The sequence below is a fragment of the Schistocerca cancellata genome, chromosome 7 (assembly GCF_023864275.1).
Source record: "Schistocerca cancellata isolate TAMUIC-IGC-003103 chromosome 7, iqSchCanc2.1, whole genome shotgun sequence".
In the NCBI taxonomy this organism is placed as follows: domain Eukaryota; kingdom Metazoa; phylum Arthropoda; class Insecta; order Orthoptera; family Acrididae; genus Schistocerca; species Schistocerca cancellata.
This window is the reverse complement of record NC_064632.1, coordinates 185,531,322-185,546,290: the sequence shown is the minus strand read 5'-3', so window position 1 is coordinate 185,546,290 and position 14,969 is coordinate 185,531,322. Positions and strand designations below refer to the sequence as shown.

Genomic DNA, 14,969 nt, shown 5'->3' with positions numbered 1-14,969 from the left:
GAAATGTGGTGCTACAGAAGAATGCTGAAGATTAGATGGGTAGATCACATAACTAATGAGGATGTATTGAATATAATTGGGGAGGAGTTTGTGGCACAACTTGACTAGAAGAAGGGATCGGTTGGTAGGGCATATTATGAGACAGCAAGGGATCACCAATTTAGTATTGGAGGGCAGCGTGGAGGGTAAAAATCGTATAGGTACTGGGAGATGAAGAAGCTTGCACAGGATAGAGTAGTATGGAGAGCTCCATCAAACCAGTCTTAGGATTGAAGACCACAACAGCAACAACACCATGAGTGTGTATAAATGTATTCACCAGCATTCAAACCGCAATGTAACGACAATGTAATGAGCCGCTATAAATGGATAAAACAAAATAAGCGAAATGGAAAAAGGAAGACTTTAAAATTGTTCCCAAATACATTAAAATGTACTTATTCTCCTTACATGGGAGCGGTTTGTTGCAATGTCAGGTTCGAGGATTTTTCGGCCACCAGTTCTCAGATTACCCGCCACTGGGCGAGATTCGCCTCAGCTGATTCCAGCCCAGCGGACTGTCCTTGGCGACCCCTTATCGCCTGACTGCCTCAAGTGGTCGCTCGCCGCGCAGTGCGCTGTGTGTTTCGTCGTCAGAGCCGCGATCCGCGCAGACAGTCACCTTCCAGAGGCCAGCTGGTACAACCAGCCTACTGTACACATTGGTACGAGGTAAGGAGCGCGACGCGACGGAAGTAGCTGCCGTCTGAGACACGTTTTCTAAACTGAACACTGAAAGCATGCGTTAAGTATATCAACGCCTGCTTGCAGCTAGGGTGTCTATTTAATTATCATTTCATTTCTAGCAAAGCTGCATGGTCATTGACGGTAACTGTTCTTTCGGGAACAGATACTACCGTCATATATAGTTAAAAATATGGGTTCCCGGCCTTTGACCTTCTTGTGCGAACGCACACGCTATGCCCGAACTCGTACGGGACTTGGTAGATTAATCTGCCACGAGTAATGAGTATGATGGGCAAACATCTATTAGGCGCACTACGAGTGTAGTGTTGTGGACATGTTGGGAATGTGGATCTCACGGGGAGCGTGCAAGGGATAAGTCCTTGCAGACGCACTATCCTCTGTGCCCGCGGTGGCTCAGATGGATAGAGCGTCTGCCATGTAAGCAGGAGATCCCAGGTTCGAGTCCCGGTCGGGGCACACATTTTCAACATGTCCCCAATGAAGTATATCAACGCCTGCTTGCAGCTAGGGTGTCTATTTAATTATCATTTCGTTAAGCCTTTATTTTAAGGCGTTGTTGCTGTGGTCATCGCTCGGAAGACAGGTCTGATGCAACTCTCCATTCTCCTCTGTCATGTGCAAGTATCTTTATCTCCGAGTAACCACTGAAACCTACATCATTCCGAATCTGCTTACAGTATTCATCTCTTGGTCTCCCTATGCCATTTTTACTCCTCGCACTTCCCTCCCAATACTAAACCGGTGATTCCTTGATGTCTCAGAATGTGTCCTATCACCCGATCCCTTCTTCTGGTCAGGTTGTGCCACAAATTTCTTTCCTCGCCAGGCCGGCCGGTGTGGCCGTGCCGTTAAAGGCGCTTCAGTCTGGAACCGCGTGACCGCTACGGTCGCAGGTTCGAATCCTGCCTCGGGCATGGGTGTGTGTGATGTCCTTAGGTTAGGTAGGTTTAATTAGTTCTAAGTTCTAGGCGACTGATGACCTCAGAAGTTAAGTCGCATAGTGCTCAGAGCCATTTGAACCATTTTTTTTTTCCTCGCCAGTTCTGTTCAGTAACTCCCCATTAGTTACTTGAGTTACCCATATAACCTTCAGCAGTCGTCTGCAGCACCACATTTCAAAAGCTTCTATTCTCTTCTTGTCTAAACTGTTTATCATCCAAGTTTCATTTCCAAGCATGACCACGCTCCACACAAATACTTTCAGAAAAGCCTTCCTAACCCTTAAATCTATATTCGATGTTAATAAACTTCTTTCCTTCAGAAACATTTTTCTTGCTATTGACAGACTACATTTAATATCCCCTCTACCTTGACCATCATCAGTTATTTCGCTGCCCAAATAACAAAACACATCTACTACTTTTAGTACCTCGTTTCCTAATTTAAATCCCTCAGCTTCATCTTATTTAATTCGACTACATCCCATTATCCTTGTTTTGCTTTCGTTGATGTTCATCGTGTATCTTCCTTTCAAGACACGATACAATCTGCTCAGCCGATCTTCCAAAACCTTTGCTGTTTCTGACAGATTTACACTACTGGCCATTAAAATTGCTACACTACAGAGATGACATGCTACAGACGCGAAATTTAACCGACAGGAAGAAGATGCTGTGATATGCAAATGATTAGCTTTTCAGAGCATTCACACAAGGTTGGCGCCGGGGGCGACACCTACAACGTGCTGACATGAGGAAAGTTTCCAACCGATTTCTCATACACAAATAACAGTTGACCGGCGTTGCCTGGTGAAACGTTGTTGTGATGCCTCGTGTAAGGAGGAGAAATGCGTACCATCACGTTTCCGACTTTGATAAAAGTCGGATTGTAGCCTATCGCGATTGCGGTTTATCGTATCGCGACATTGCTGCTCGTGTTGGTCGAGATCCAATGACTGTTAGCAGAATATGGAATCGGTGGGTTCAGGAGGATAACACGGAACGCCGTGCTGGATCCCAACGACCTCGTATCACTAGCAGTCGAGATGACAGGCATCTTATCCACATGGCTTAACGGATCGTGCAACCAGGTCTCAATGCCTGAGTCAACAGATGGGGAAGTTTGCAAGACAACAACCATCTGCACGAACAGTTCGACGACGTTTGCAGCAGCATGGACTATCTGCTCGGAGACCATAGCTGCGGTTACCCTTGACGCTGCATCACAGACAGGAGCGCCTGCGATGCTGTTCTCAACGACGAACCTGGCTGCATGAATGGCAAAACATCATTTTTTCGGATGGTCGCATCCGTGTTTGGCGACATCGCGATGAACGCAGATTGGAAGCGTGTATTCGTCATCGCCATACTGGCGTATCACCCGGCGTGATGGTATGGGGTGCCATTGGTTACACGTCTCGGTCACCTCTTGTTCGCATTGACGGCACTTTGAACAGTGGACGTTACATTTCAGATGTGTTATTACCCGTGGCTCTACCCTTCATTCGATCCCTGCGAAACCATACATTTCAGCAGGATAATGCACGACCGCATGTTGCAGGTCCTGTACGGGCCTTTCTGGATACATAAAATGTTCGCCTGCTGCCCTGGCCAGCACATTCAGCAGATCTCTCACTAATTGAAATAGTCTGGTCAATGGTGGCCGAGCAACTGGCTCGTCACACTACGCCAGTCACTACTCTTGATGAACTGTGGTATTGTGTTGAAGCTGCATGGGCAGCTATATCTGTACACGACATCCAAGCTCTGATTGACTCAATGCCCAGGGGTATCAAGGCGTTATTACGGCCAGAGGTGGTTGTTCTCGGTACTGATTTCTCAGGATCTATGCACCCAAATTGCGTGAAAATGTAATCACATGTCAGTTCTATTATAATAAATTTGTCCAATGAATACCCGTTTATCATCTGCATTTCTTCTTGGTGTAGCAATTTTAATGGTCAGTAGTGTAAAATGTCGTTAGCGAAACTCAAAGCTTTTATATGTTCTCCATGGACTTCAGTTCCTAATCCAAATTTTTCTTTGGTTCTCTTATGGCTTGCTCAGTGTACAGAATGAATAACATCGGAAATAGCCTACAACCTTATCTCACTCTCTTCTTAACTGCTACTTCTTTTCGTGCCTCTCGACTCTTATAACCGCCGTCTGGTTACTGTAGAAGTTGTAAATAGCCTTTCGCTCCCTGTATTTTATCCCTGGTACCTTCAGAATTTCAAAGAGAGTATTGCAGTCGACATTGCCAAAAGGTTTCTCTATGTCTATGAATGCTATAAATGTATGTTTGCCTTTTCTTAGCCTATCTTCTATGATAAGTCGTCGGGTAGTATTGCCTCGCGTGTTCCTACATTTCTTTGGAATCCATACTGATCTTCCCCGATGTCAGTTTCTGCCAGTATTTCCATTTTATAAGGAATTCATGTAAGTATTTTGCAACCGTGACTTATTAAACTCATAGTTCGGTAATATTCACACTTTTCAGCATCTGCTTTCTTTGAAATTGGAACTGTTACGTTGTTTTTGAAGTCTGAGCGTATTTCGCTGATCTCATACATCTTACACTCCAGTTAAGGTAGATGTTAAGGTAAGTATTGTAAAAATTAGGAACAAGACAAGGTGGAAATATTGGTTACTTGACTGTTATAAGTCAAAGCTGGAGTATGTCGTGTCATAGAAGTACCTGGTAATAACAAAGCATGCGAGTACCTGGTGGACACAGACTAATTCATACCTCAGGCAATTAGCAGGTTGTATGTCGTTCGTAGGATACTGGGAGACTGCAGTTAGTCTACGAGGGAGGTAGTATTTCTTTTAATTTTTTATATTAATTGGTATCTGAGTAGGTACTCATAGAGCCTTCAACATACGTATACTTGCACCGAAATATATTTAAAGGTGAATTGTACATCAGTTAAAAACGAATGTAACAGTCGCCACACCTTAAAGACTTTTAGGCATAGCTGGAACACTATACAGTAGAAGGCGGCAGAGGGCAGCCCATGCTGGTCAAGCGTGTCATTAGTTGACCCTATAGTGATGAGTTTGTTCGGACAGCCGTCGCAGACGATGCAGGCATCCTCTTCTTTAGCACAGTCGCATAATGAGTGTGTCATCAAGACAGGCCAGTGTAGGAACTGTGGTTGTTCATGAGTATGGTGTCAGAACTTACTCATAAGCACCATGTTAATTCCAGCATAATCTCTGCCTCTTTATTTGCATGACTCTTGTCATTCTGAATTCGACTTCTCTCTGACTACCAGGTTGAGGAAGTTTAAAAGGTCTGCGTCTGGTATTCCCTTATGTTCCCACACCCCGTAGTAAATGGCTCCTGTTTCATTCACAGGGAAGTCATACAGCAGGGTTACCCAGTATAGGGTGACACTCTGATTTCTAGTGTGAGCCTTAATGTCAGGTTCATGATATGCTGCACGCCAGTGAAAGATTGTTTCGTCTACTGCAGAGGTAGCCCAGTGATTCAGTTTCTGACTTGGGATTTTCTGACTTGGGATCAGAGAGGATAAAGATCTGATCATTCAGACGCTTCTCGGTGTATAGAAGCCCTCGTTGTGTAGCCATAATCTCAGTTGCCATAAACGTTTTCTTCTTAGGCAGCATTACTTTCTTACCCTAGAGACACATGGTACCCCAGCGAGTGCGACATCCACCTCGGTTCTTCGAACTGTCGGTCGGTATAGATGAGCCATGCGTTTCTATAGGTGAAAAGCTTGTTTATGAAACATTTCTATAGAAATATTGTTTAGCTGTGTTGTGCCCATATCAGCTTGTTCTAGAATATCCCAACATACGAGGTGCATTCAAGTTCTAAGGCCTCCGATTTTTTTTTCTAATTAACTATTCACCCGAAATCGATGAGTGTGTAACTGGCGTTACTTCTCGACGTAATCGCCCTGCAGACGTACACATTTTTCGCAACGCTGACGCCATGATTCCATGGCAGCGGCGAAGGCTTCTTAAGGAGTCTGTTTTGACCACTGGAAAATCGCTGAGGCAATAGCAGCACGGCTGGTGAATGTGCGGCCACGGAGAGTGTCTTTCATTGTTGGAAAAAGCCAAAAGTCACTAGGAGCCAGGTCAGGTGAGTTGGGACCATGAGTAATCACTTCAAAGTTATCGCGAAGAAACTGTTGCGTAACGTTAGCTCGATGTGCGGGTGCGTTGTCTTGGTGAAACAGCACACGCGCAGCCCTTCCCGGACGTTTTTGTTGCAGTGCAGGAAGAAATTTGTTCTTCAAAACATTTTCGTAGGATGCACCTGTTACCGTAGTGCCCTTTGGAAGGCAATGGGTAAGGATTACGCCCTCGCTGTCCCAGAACATGGACACCATCATTTTTTCAACCCTGGCGGTTACCCGAAATTTTTTTGGTGGCGGTGAATCTGTGTGCTTCCATTGAGCTGACTGGCGCTTTGTTTCTGGATTGAAAAACGGCATCCACGTCTCGTCCATTGTCACAACTGTCGAAAAGAGAGTCCCATTCATGCTGTTGTTGCGTGTCAACATTGCTTAGCAACATGCCACACGGGCAGCCATGTGGTCGTCCGTCAGCATTCGTGGCACCCACCTGGATGACACTTTTCGCATTTTCAAGTCGTCATGCAGGATTGTGTGCACAGAACCCACAGAAATGCCAACTCTGGAGGCGATCTGTTCAACAGTCATTCGGCGATCCCCCAAAACATTTCTCTCCACTTTCTCGATCATGTCGTCAGACCAGCTTGTGCGAGCCTGAGGTTGTTTTGGTTTGTTGTCACATGATGTTCTGCCTTCATGAAACTGTCGCACCCACGAATGCACTTCCAACACATCCATAACTCCATCACCACATGTCTCCTTCAACTGTTGATGAATTTCAATTGGTTTCACACCACGCAAATTCAGAAAACGAATGATTGCACACTGTTCAAGTAAGGAAAACGTCGCCATTTTAAGTATTTAAAACAGTTCTCATTCTCGCCGCTGGCGGTAAATTTCCATCTGCCGTACGGAGCTGCCATCTCTGGGACGTATTGACAATGAATGCGGCCTCATTTTAAAACAATGCACATATTTCTATCTCTTTCCAGTCCGGAGAAAAAAAATCGGAGGCCTTAGAACTTGAATGCACCTCGTATTACAGGACACCCAAACCCAGGCACACAGCTTTTAAATTTGCTTTATCTTTTGACCAGCGACAATCATAATTTTCTTTGGGCCTTTGTCCCACTTCAACGCGGGATCGGTCTTGTGACTATGAATGTGGCGACGTTAGTGTCAGAGGGTGGTCGGATGCCCTTCCTGCCGCCACCCCAAACCCCTGGGACGGAATTAGTGTACCCCAGCTCTCTGTGTCTCTTGTAAACCATGAAACAGTGCAAACATTTTCAAATGTCTGTGAGTCGTGTAACTAAGGCGGGACAGGGGACCAGCCCGGTATTCAACTTGTGTGGCGTGAAAAACCGCCTAAAAACCACATCCAATTTGGCTGGCGCACTGTCTCTCGTCGTTAATCCGCTGGGCGGATTCTGACCAGCGACAATGGAAGGAGAAAAGTTTACAAATAATTTTAGAAGGACATTTTGTCTTGGGAGTTGGCTGTCGATCGGCCCTTTCAATAATTTTGTCCATTGAATAAAGATCAGTCTAGAACCTCTATACCACATTCAGATGGATTGGGTACTTTAAAAGGCGTAACTTCAGATCTCGAGAACGCTCCCCACTCTGCCCGAACTCCATCGGCTACTGAAAGTGGAGCATCTGACAGTGTCAATAGCGTTCTTGGAGGTGGTGGACATTGCCTTCACTGCTAGAAGTTTCTACTCTCAACGCACAGTCGCTGGTAGGCGGCAGGCGCAAAATTTGCTGTCTCTATTCCCAGCGGTTCATGTAACCAACCGCCTATTATCGGCTTCTACCGGCGAATTCATGGGAAACTTTCCTTTTTTGTAGCCATCAGTGCTGTTAGGCACTCAAACATTCTGGCACGATTGCCGAGTAACTACTATATTGACCAAAGGAAAAAAAATCGCCAGAAGCTAATGATGATATCGTATCTCTCCATACAGCGGAAATCGACTATGCTATCTGGAAAGATTACTGATAACAGCTGCCGTTGCGCTTATCGATTATATGCTCCACCACTCTTCTGACTCATGAATGACTGCATGAGACACGACAAATCAATCTGCATGTTGCGTTACGAGCAATAAACATCTTTCCGGGACTGGAAACTTTTTTTTGCTCTTACGTTCTTTACATATATAGTCGCACATTGTGTGCACTAAAGACCAATTTTGTTTATTTGTTGTGGATTTTCATTAATCTAGTTTATATTTTGTGCTTCTTCTTCTAAACTTGACTGAGATTCCTATTAATCTACTTTCGAAATCATTCCTCGCTGCATTCCTTGTATATATGAATATGAAATATGAAACAGAAAATGGGTGCAGTGTCTGGAACTAAAATACGCATGGAAAACGCAGATGGTAATCTTATAAAAAAGTGTTGTTCATGCTATCAAGTCACTCCAGTGGATATGAAGCGTATGTGCAGCTTTGATTTTTGTACACAGTCACTCACAAAGCCGTGAGGCTTTTCGCGGATGATGCTGTTGTATACAGAGAAGTAGGGACACTAGAAAATTGTAGAGAAATGTAGGAAGACCTGCAGAGGATCAACGCTTGGTGCACCGAATGGCACTTGGCCGTCATCATAAACAAATGTAAAGTACGGACAATACATAGTGCTAGTCCTGCAAGCTGTGCAAGAGAATTTCTGCGGAGTTTGGAAGACAGGAGGTGAGGTACTGGAGGAAGTAAAGTTGTGCACCACAACTCGCTCTGCTCGTGCACGAGACCCAGGAGTCAGTCCGCAGTGACGCCTAATGAACAAAACACAAGCGAACGAAATATCAGGCCAACTGTGAAACAGGCCTGAAGAACTTCTGGCAAAAAGAACACAGCGTTTCATTTTGAACAGAGGTAAGTCTTCAGACGTAAAAATAACTTAAGGCATGCCCCAGCGTAGTGTTATAGGATGATTACTTTCCACAATACCTGGTGTATCAAAAAGAATCATCAGATTAAAAAAAAAAACGTAGCTATTATGTTCTTTGAGATATGTGTGTGAACAACGCACTGTTGGAAAGAGCAAACTCTCAAGCTTTACATGGTTTCCACTAAATAGCAGCAGTGTGTACACACTATAGTTGTAGTAAAACTGATTTCTGGACAACAGAAAGCGTTTCGTGTTCTACAGTTAATAACTGTTCGGCTTGATTTTCGTACTAAGTATGGTTTGGATCCTCCTACAGCACAGAACATTAGACAGTGGCAGGGACAATTCTGAGAAACAGGTTCTTAGTGTACAGGTAAATCACTGGACCGTTCCCGAGTGTCTGACACAGACGTCGAAAGCATCCGCCATAGTTTCACAAAGAGTCCGCAGAAGTACATCAGCCATGCAGCTCGACCACTCAACATGCCCCCGATGTCCGTCTGACGTGTGTTACGTCGACGTTTACACATGAAAGCATACAAAATTCAGCTACTGCAAGCTCTCCGTGAAGGTGACAAACAACAACTTGAGGAGCTCTGTAATTTCGTTCTTGGCAAGATGGAGGATGACAGTTTCCTTCCACGCTTAGTGTCTAGCGACGAGGCAACATTTCATTTAAATGGAAAGGTGAACCGTCATAATGTGAGAATATGGGGTACGGAACAATCACATGAAATTGTACAACACGAGAGAGATTCTTCAAAATTTAGTGTGTTTCGCGCAGTTTCACGGAAAAAGGTGTACGGTCCATTTTTATTTGCCGAGAACACTGTTATAGAAAGCTCATATTTCGACATGCTTGAGAAATTTCTTTTGTCACAGTTGGAGACTAATTCGGACGACTTCATTTATGAACAGATTAGGGCACCGCCACAAAGGCATCTGGAAGTCAAGGAATTTTTAAATCAATGGATCGGTCGCACTGGACCAAATGATTCAGCCTTAAATTACGACCTCCGAGGTCGCCGGAGCTGGCTGTATGTGATTATTTCTTGTGGAGGTTTGTAAAAGGCTCTGTTTATGTGCCTCCACCACCAACGATGAACTGAGGCATTGCATAACAGGAGCTGTGGAAGCTGTAACTCAATACATGCTCGTTGCAGTGTGGGAAAAAAATTGAAAATCACATTGACATATACTGTGCATCTCAAGGGGGGCATATTGAACACTTATGAAAAGGGTGTGAAAAAAAAAGCACTTTGAGTTTACCGTTCATCAAGAAACAAAATTCATTGTATATGTTTATTAATTACAGAAATATTGACATACCAAATCGGACGATTCTTTTTGATGCACCCAGTATACATAAAAGACATAGTAGATAAAATCTGAAGTTCCATGAGGCTTTTCGCGAATGATGCTGTTGTATACAGAGAAATGGCGGCTCTAGAGAAACGCACGTACACCTGCAGACTTGGTGCAGAGAATGGCAAGTGACCCTCAACATAAACAGATGTAAAGTATTGCAAATACATAGACAGGAAGATCCTTTATTGTATGATTACAAAGTTGCAGAACAGTCACTGAAGGCAGCTACTTCCATAAGACATCTAGGAGTATGTGTATGGAGCAACTTGAAGTCGAACAAGCATGTGAAATTAATCTTGCAGAAGGCATATGCCAGACAGATTCATTGGAAGAACCCCAGGAAATATGCTCATCAAGAAAGTACACTACTGGCCATTAAAATTGCTACACCACGAAGATGACGTGCTACGGACGTGAAATTTAGCGACAGGAATAAGATGTTGTGATATGCAAAAGATTAGCTTTTCAGAGCATTCACACAAGGTTGGCGCCGGTGGCGACACCTACAACGTAATGACATGAAGAATTCCAGCCGATGTCTCAAACACAAACAGCAGTTGACCAGCGTTACCTGGTGAAACGTTGTGATGCCTCGTGTAAGGAGGAGAAATGCGCACCATCACGTTTACGACTTTGATAAAGGTCAGATTGTAGCCTATCGCGGTTGGGATTTATCGTATCGCGACATTGCTGCTCGCGTTGGTCGAGATCCAATGACTGTTAGCAGAATATGGAATCACTGGGTTCAGGAGGGTAATACGGAACGCCATGCTGGATCCCAACGGCCTCGTATCACTAGCAGTCGAGATGACAGGAAACTTATCCGCATGGCTGTAACGGATCGTGCAGCCACGTCTCGATCCCTGAGATGGGGAACTTTGCAAGACAACAACCATCTGCACGAACAGTTCGACGACGTTTGCAGCAGCATGGACTATCAGCTCGGAGACCATGGCTGCGGTTGCCCTTGACGCTGCATCACAGACAGGAGCGCCTGCGATGGTGTACTCAACGACGAAACTGGGTATACGAATGGCAAAACGTCATTTTTCGGATGAATCCAGGTTCTGTTTACAGCAACATGATGGTCGCATCCGTGTTTGGCGACATCGCGGTGAACGCACATTGGAAGCGTGTATTAGTCATCGCCATACTGGCGTATCACCCGGCGTGATGGTATGGTGTGCCATTGGTTACACGTCTCGGTCACCTCTTGTTCCCATTGACGGTACTTTGAAAAGTGGACGTTACATTTCAGATGTGTTACGACCCGTGGCTCTACCCTTCATTCGATCCCTGCGATACCCTACATTTCAGCAGGATAATGCACGACCGCATGTTGCAGGTCCTGTACGGGCCTTTCTGGATACAAAAAATGTTCGACTGCTGTATTGGCAGCTGTACCTGTACACGCCATCCAAGCTCTGTTTGACTCAATGCCCAGGCGTATCAAGGCCATTATTACGGCCAGAGGTGGTTGTTCTCGATACTGATTTCTTAGGATCTATGCACCCAAACTGCGTGAAAATGTCAGTTCTAGTATAATATATTTGTCCAATGAATACCCATTTATCATCCGCATTTCTTCTTGGTGTAGCAATTTTAATGGCCAGTAGTGTAGCCTACACAACACTCGTTCGACCAGTATTTAAATATTGCTCGTTAATATGGGATGTGACCAGATAGGACTGATAAAGGAATTTAGACGATCCAAAGAAGAGCAGCACGTTTCGTTACAGGTTCATTTAGTAAGCACAAAAGCGTCACAAAGATGCTTAGTCAGCTCCAGTGACAGACGCTGCAAAAGGCACGTTCTGCATCAAGGTGTGGTCTATTGTTGAAGTTCCAGGAGTGCACATTCCTAGAATAGTCAACCAATATATTGTTTCCTCCTACATATACCTCCCGAGAAGACGATAAATATAAAATTAGAGAGATTCGAGCCCACACGCAGACTTATCAACAGTCGTTCTTCCCGCGAACAATACGTTACTGGAACAGGAGAAGGGGAAGTGACACTGATATACGAAATACCCTTCGCCATACACCGTAAGGTGGCTTGCAGAGTATAGATGTAGATGGAGATGTAGAGCGAGTTGTGAGTCATGTCTGGAGAAGTTTGTCGTCGAGCATTTGCCCGCGAAAGGCAAAGGTACCTAGGCTCGAATCCTGGGTCAGCACACAGTTTTAATCTGCCAGAAGGTTTCAACAATCGGATTTACCCACAAAAACACCTATGGTTTGGGAGTTGCAGAGAGAAAGTTCTAATATTTTTCACTTAAACATCATTGTTGGATGTTTTAGAATCATGCTATAGAAACGTGCTACACCCATTTCAGTTATACTCGGACTACGGCATTCACTGCGAAAGCAATCACACCGACGAGGTGGTGCAGTGGTTAGTCGGGAGGACGACGGTTCAAAGCCGCGTCCGGCCATCCAGATTTAGGTTTTTCCGTGACTTCTATAAATAGCTCCAGCAAAATCCCCGGACGGTTCCTTTGAAAGGGCACGGCCGATTTCCTTCCCCATCCTTGACACAATTCGTGCTTGAGCTCTGTCTCTAATGATCTCGACGTCGATGGGACATTAAACCTAGTCTTCCTTTTTCCTTTGGAAGCTAAGAAGTTCGGCCAGGCTGTCCGAAGAGGGTGCTCCTCCAAGTTTTCTCGCCTGCACAAGCTGGCGACCGTGCAAGAACCATTGAATTCTACTAATGTACTGTCAAGAAATGAAGAGAGACATAAGCGATGCCAATAACCAAAGTGTCCAGTTTCGCCCAGTAGGTAACGTGAGCAAACATAAATATCTTTTCTGAACAGGGACGTCTGCGACGTAATTGACGAATGCCATTCGGACAAATGCAAAGCGACGGTATGGAGTGCAGTTTCACTACGTAGGGCCATCAGATATTACTATTTCAGAACTGAAGAGGAGACCGTACTGATTGTGCTTCAGAGTAGTGTACTGAGAATCTGCAATATATTGTTGCGCAGATTCCCACAGCTTCATTAAGGCCTGGTTTCAACGATATTGTGCGACATTTTACATCGCATGTCAGTTAACGGTAGCTTTGCACGAAATGTTAATTGATCCTGTGTGACGAGATTCTCTTATATTTTATATTTAACTAGCTGAGTGCCCGGCGTTGCCACGGTATGTATTTATTTTTTTCCAGCCTGCAATTAGTCTCTCCCTTCACCTCTCTCTGTCCATGTCCTCGTCCTCTCCTCTCTTTCCATCTCCTCCTGCCCCTCTCAATGGCTGTCTGCTCCTCCTCCTTCTCTCTGTCCATTTGCTCGTGTCCCCTCTCTGCATCCATCTGCTTCTCTTCCCTCTGTCCATCTCCTGCCCCCTTCTCCCCCTCTATATCCATCTCCTACTCCCCCTCTCTCAGTTACTTCTCCTCCTACCTCCACTCATTACCCACCCCCTCCTCCCTCCTCTCCCTGTCCAACTGCTCCTCCTTCCTTTCTCTGTCCACTCTTCTCCGCTCTCTATCTATCTCCTCCTCTTCCCTTACTTTGTCCATTTCCTCCTCTTTGTGTTCTTCTCTTTCCTTTCACTGTCAATCTGCACCTCGCCGTTCTCTTCATATACCCCTTCTCCCTTGTCTGTCTTCTCTTCTCCGCTCTCACTGCCGTCTCCTCCTCTTTCTATTCCATCCAGTTCTCCTTCTCTTTCCCTCTCTTTCTCTGTGCATCTTCTCCTCCCTGTCTGTTTCTGTCCCCTCCTTCCCCATCTCTGTCCATCTCCTCCTCCCCTTTCTCTCTCCACAGTATCACTCCTACCCCTAATAGGATGCTATAGGATGCTGCTGGTTGTTATCCCCCGCCCCCCCACCCCCCACCCCAGGGGATTTCTTTCCAGATAGTTATTAGAACATGTACCAAATTTGGTTGAAATCGATCCAGCGGTTTAGGAGGAGCTCTTTACCTTTGCATACATAATATATTTCACATGTTTTCCGAATTAATATTTCACACTATAACTATCGACAGAATCTTTTTTATAACTACTCAAATGATATGTTCCACCTGCGGTTCTAGCATTCGAAATAAAGAATGTCATTGCTTCAGTTGTTTGCATTTGTCTGGATGAATCTATTCATTGTCACTGACTTCAATATAATCGTCTTATATAGTTGGAAACTTACGAACTTCATTTATTTTCTTCAATGGATAAAGATGACCATTGGTCTTTTAGTCATAGACTTGGTCGACTTCGATTGGAATGTAGTGCAGCAGTCGCCTGACTGTTTGACGCACCGTGATGCTAGGGAAGTTCCATTCACTTGGACATAGATGGCTAATTTATCAACTTAGTTTTCATTCGGAATATCATGCTGAAAACAAAAATTTTAAAAGAAAGTAACTTAAAAAAGAGTAATACTGAAAATTTTGAAACTGGAATGTCTCACCTTTCAATCTTCCTCGTTCATTAAATAGTCTCACTATTTGCAGACAAGCCTACTTCTTCTGGCAATAATGATTTTTGTGTTACCTGAATACTCTCTCGCATTCTGCTGTGGAATGAGTAAGTGATAGTACTGTCAGGGCGAAGTCCACTAAAGCACCGTACAAACGCACACTGACGTCGGACGAGATTTATACAACCTGAAGAATATATACGTTGTCCTTCGATTAGACCTGTATGTATACATTTACAGTACGGAACCTTCGTACACGGTTTCAGAGTAAAATTATTTTAGAAGTTCACACAGCATATTGCAATTAAAAGCTAAAAGTATCTTATGCCAAAAACTACGAGGTTCAGATTCCGTGGAAACATTTGCTCGAAGCGCATCCAAGAGCAAACAGCGCCATTCATCATCCACATTTCAGTGGTTTAACTCGCGGTAAGAGATGTGCTAGTGCTGTTTAAGCAGGTTTAACTTCTCTCCCTG

General features: G+C 44.6%; 1 protein-coding gene and 1 non-coding gene across 3 annotated transcripts in view; both read left to right on the top strand.

Annotated features, from left to right (window-relative positions):
• Positions 1–14,969, top strand: part of LOC126091963 (phospholipase A1 member A-like) — a 154,313-nt gene that overhangs the window by 20,416 nt on the left and 118,928 nt on the right. The window lies entirely within an intron of this gene.
• Positions 1,129–1,203, top strand: Trnat-ugu (transfer RNA threonine (anticodon UGU)). Its single transcript has one exon. It is a non-coding gene; the product is annotated as a tRNA-Thr (tRNA).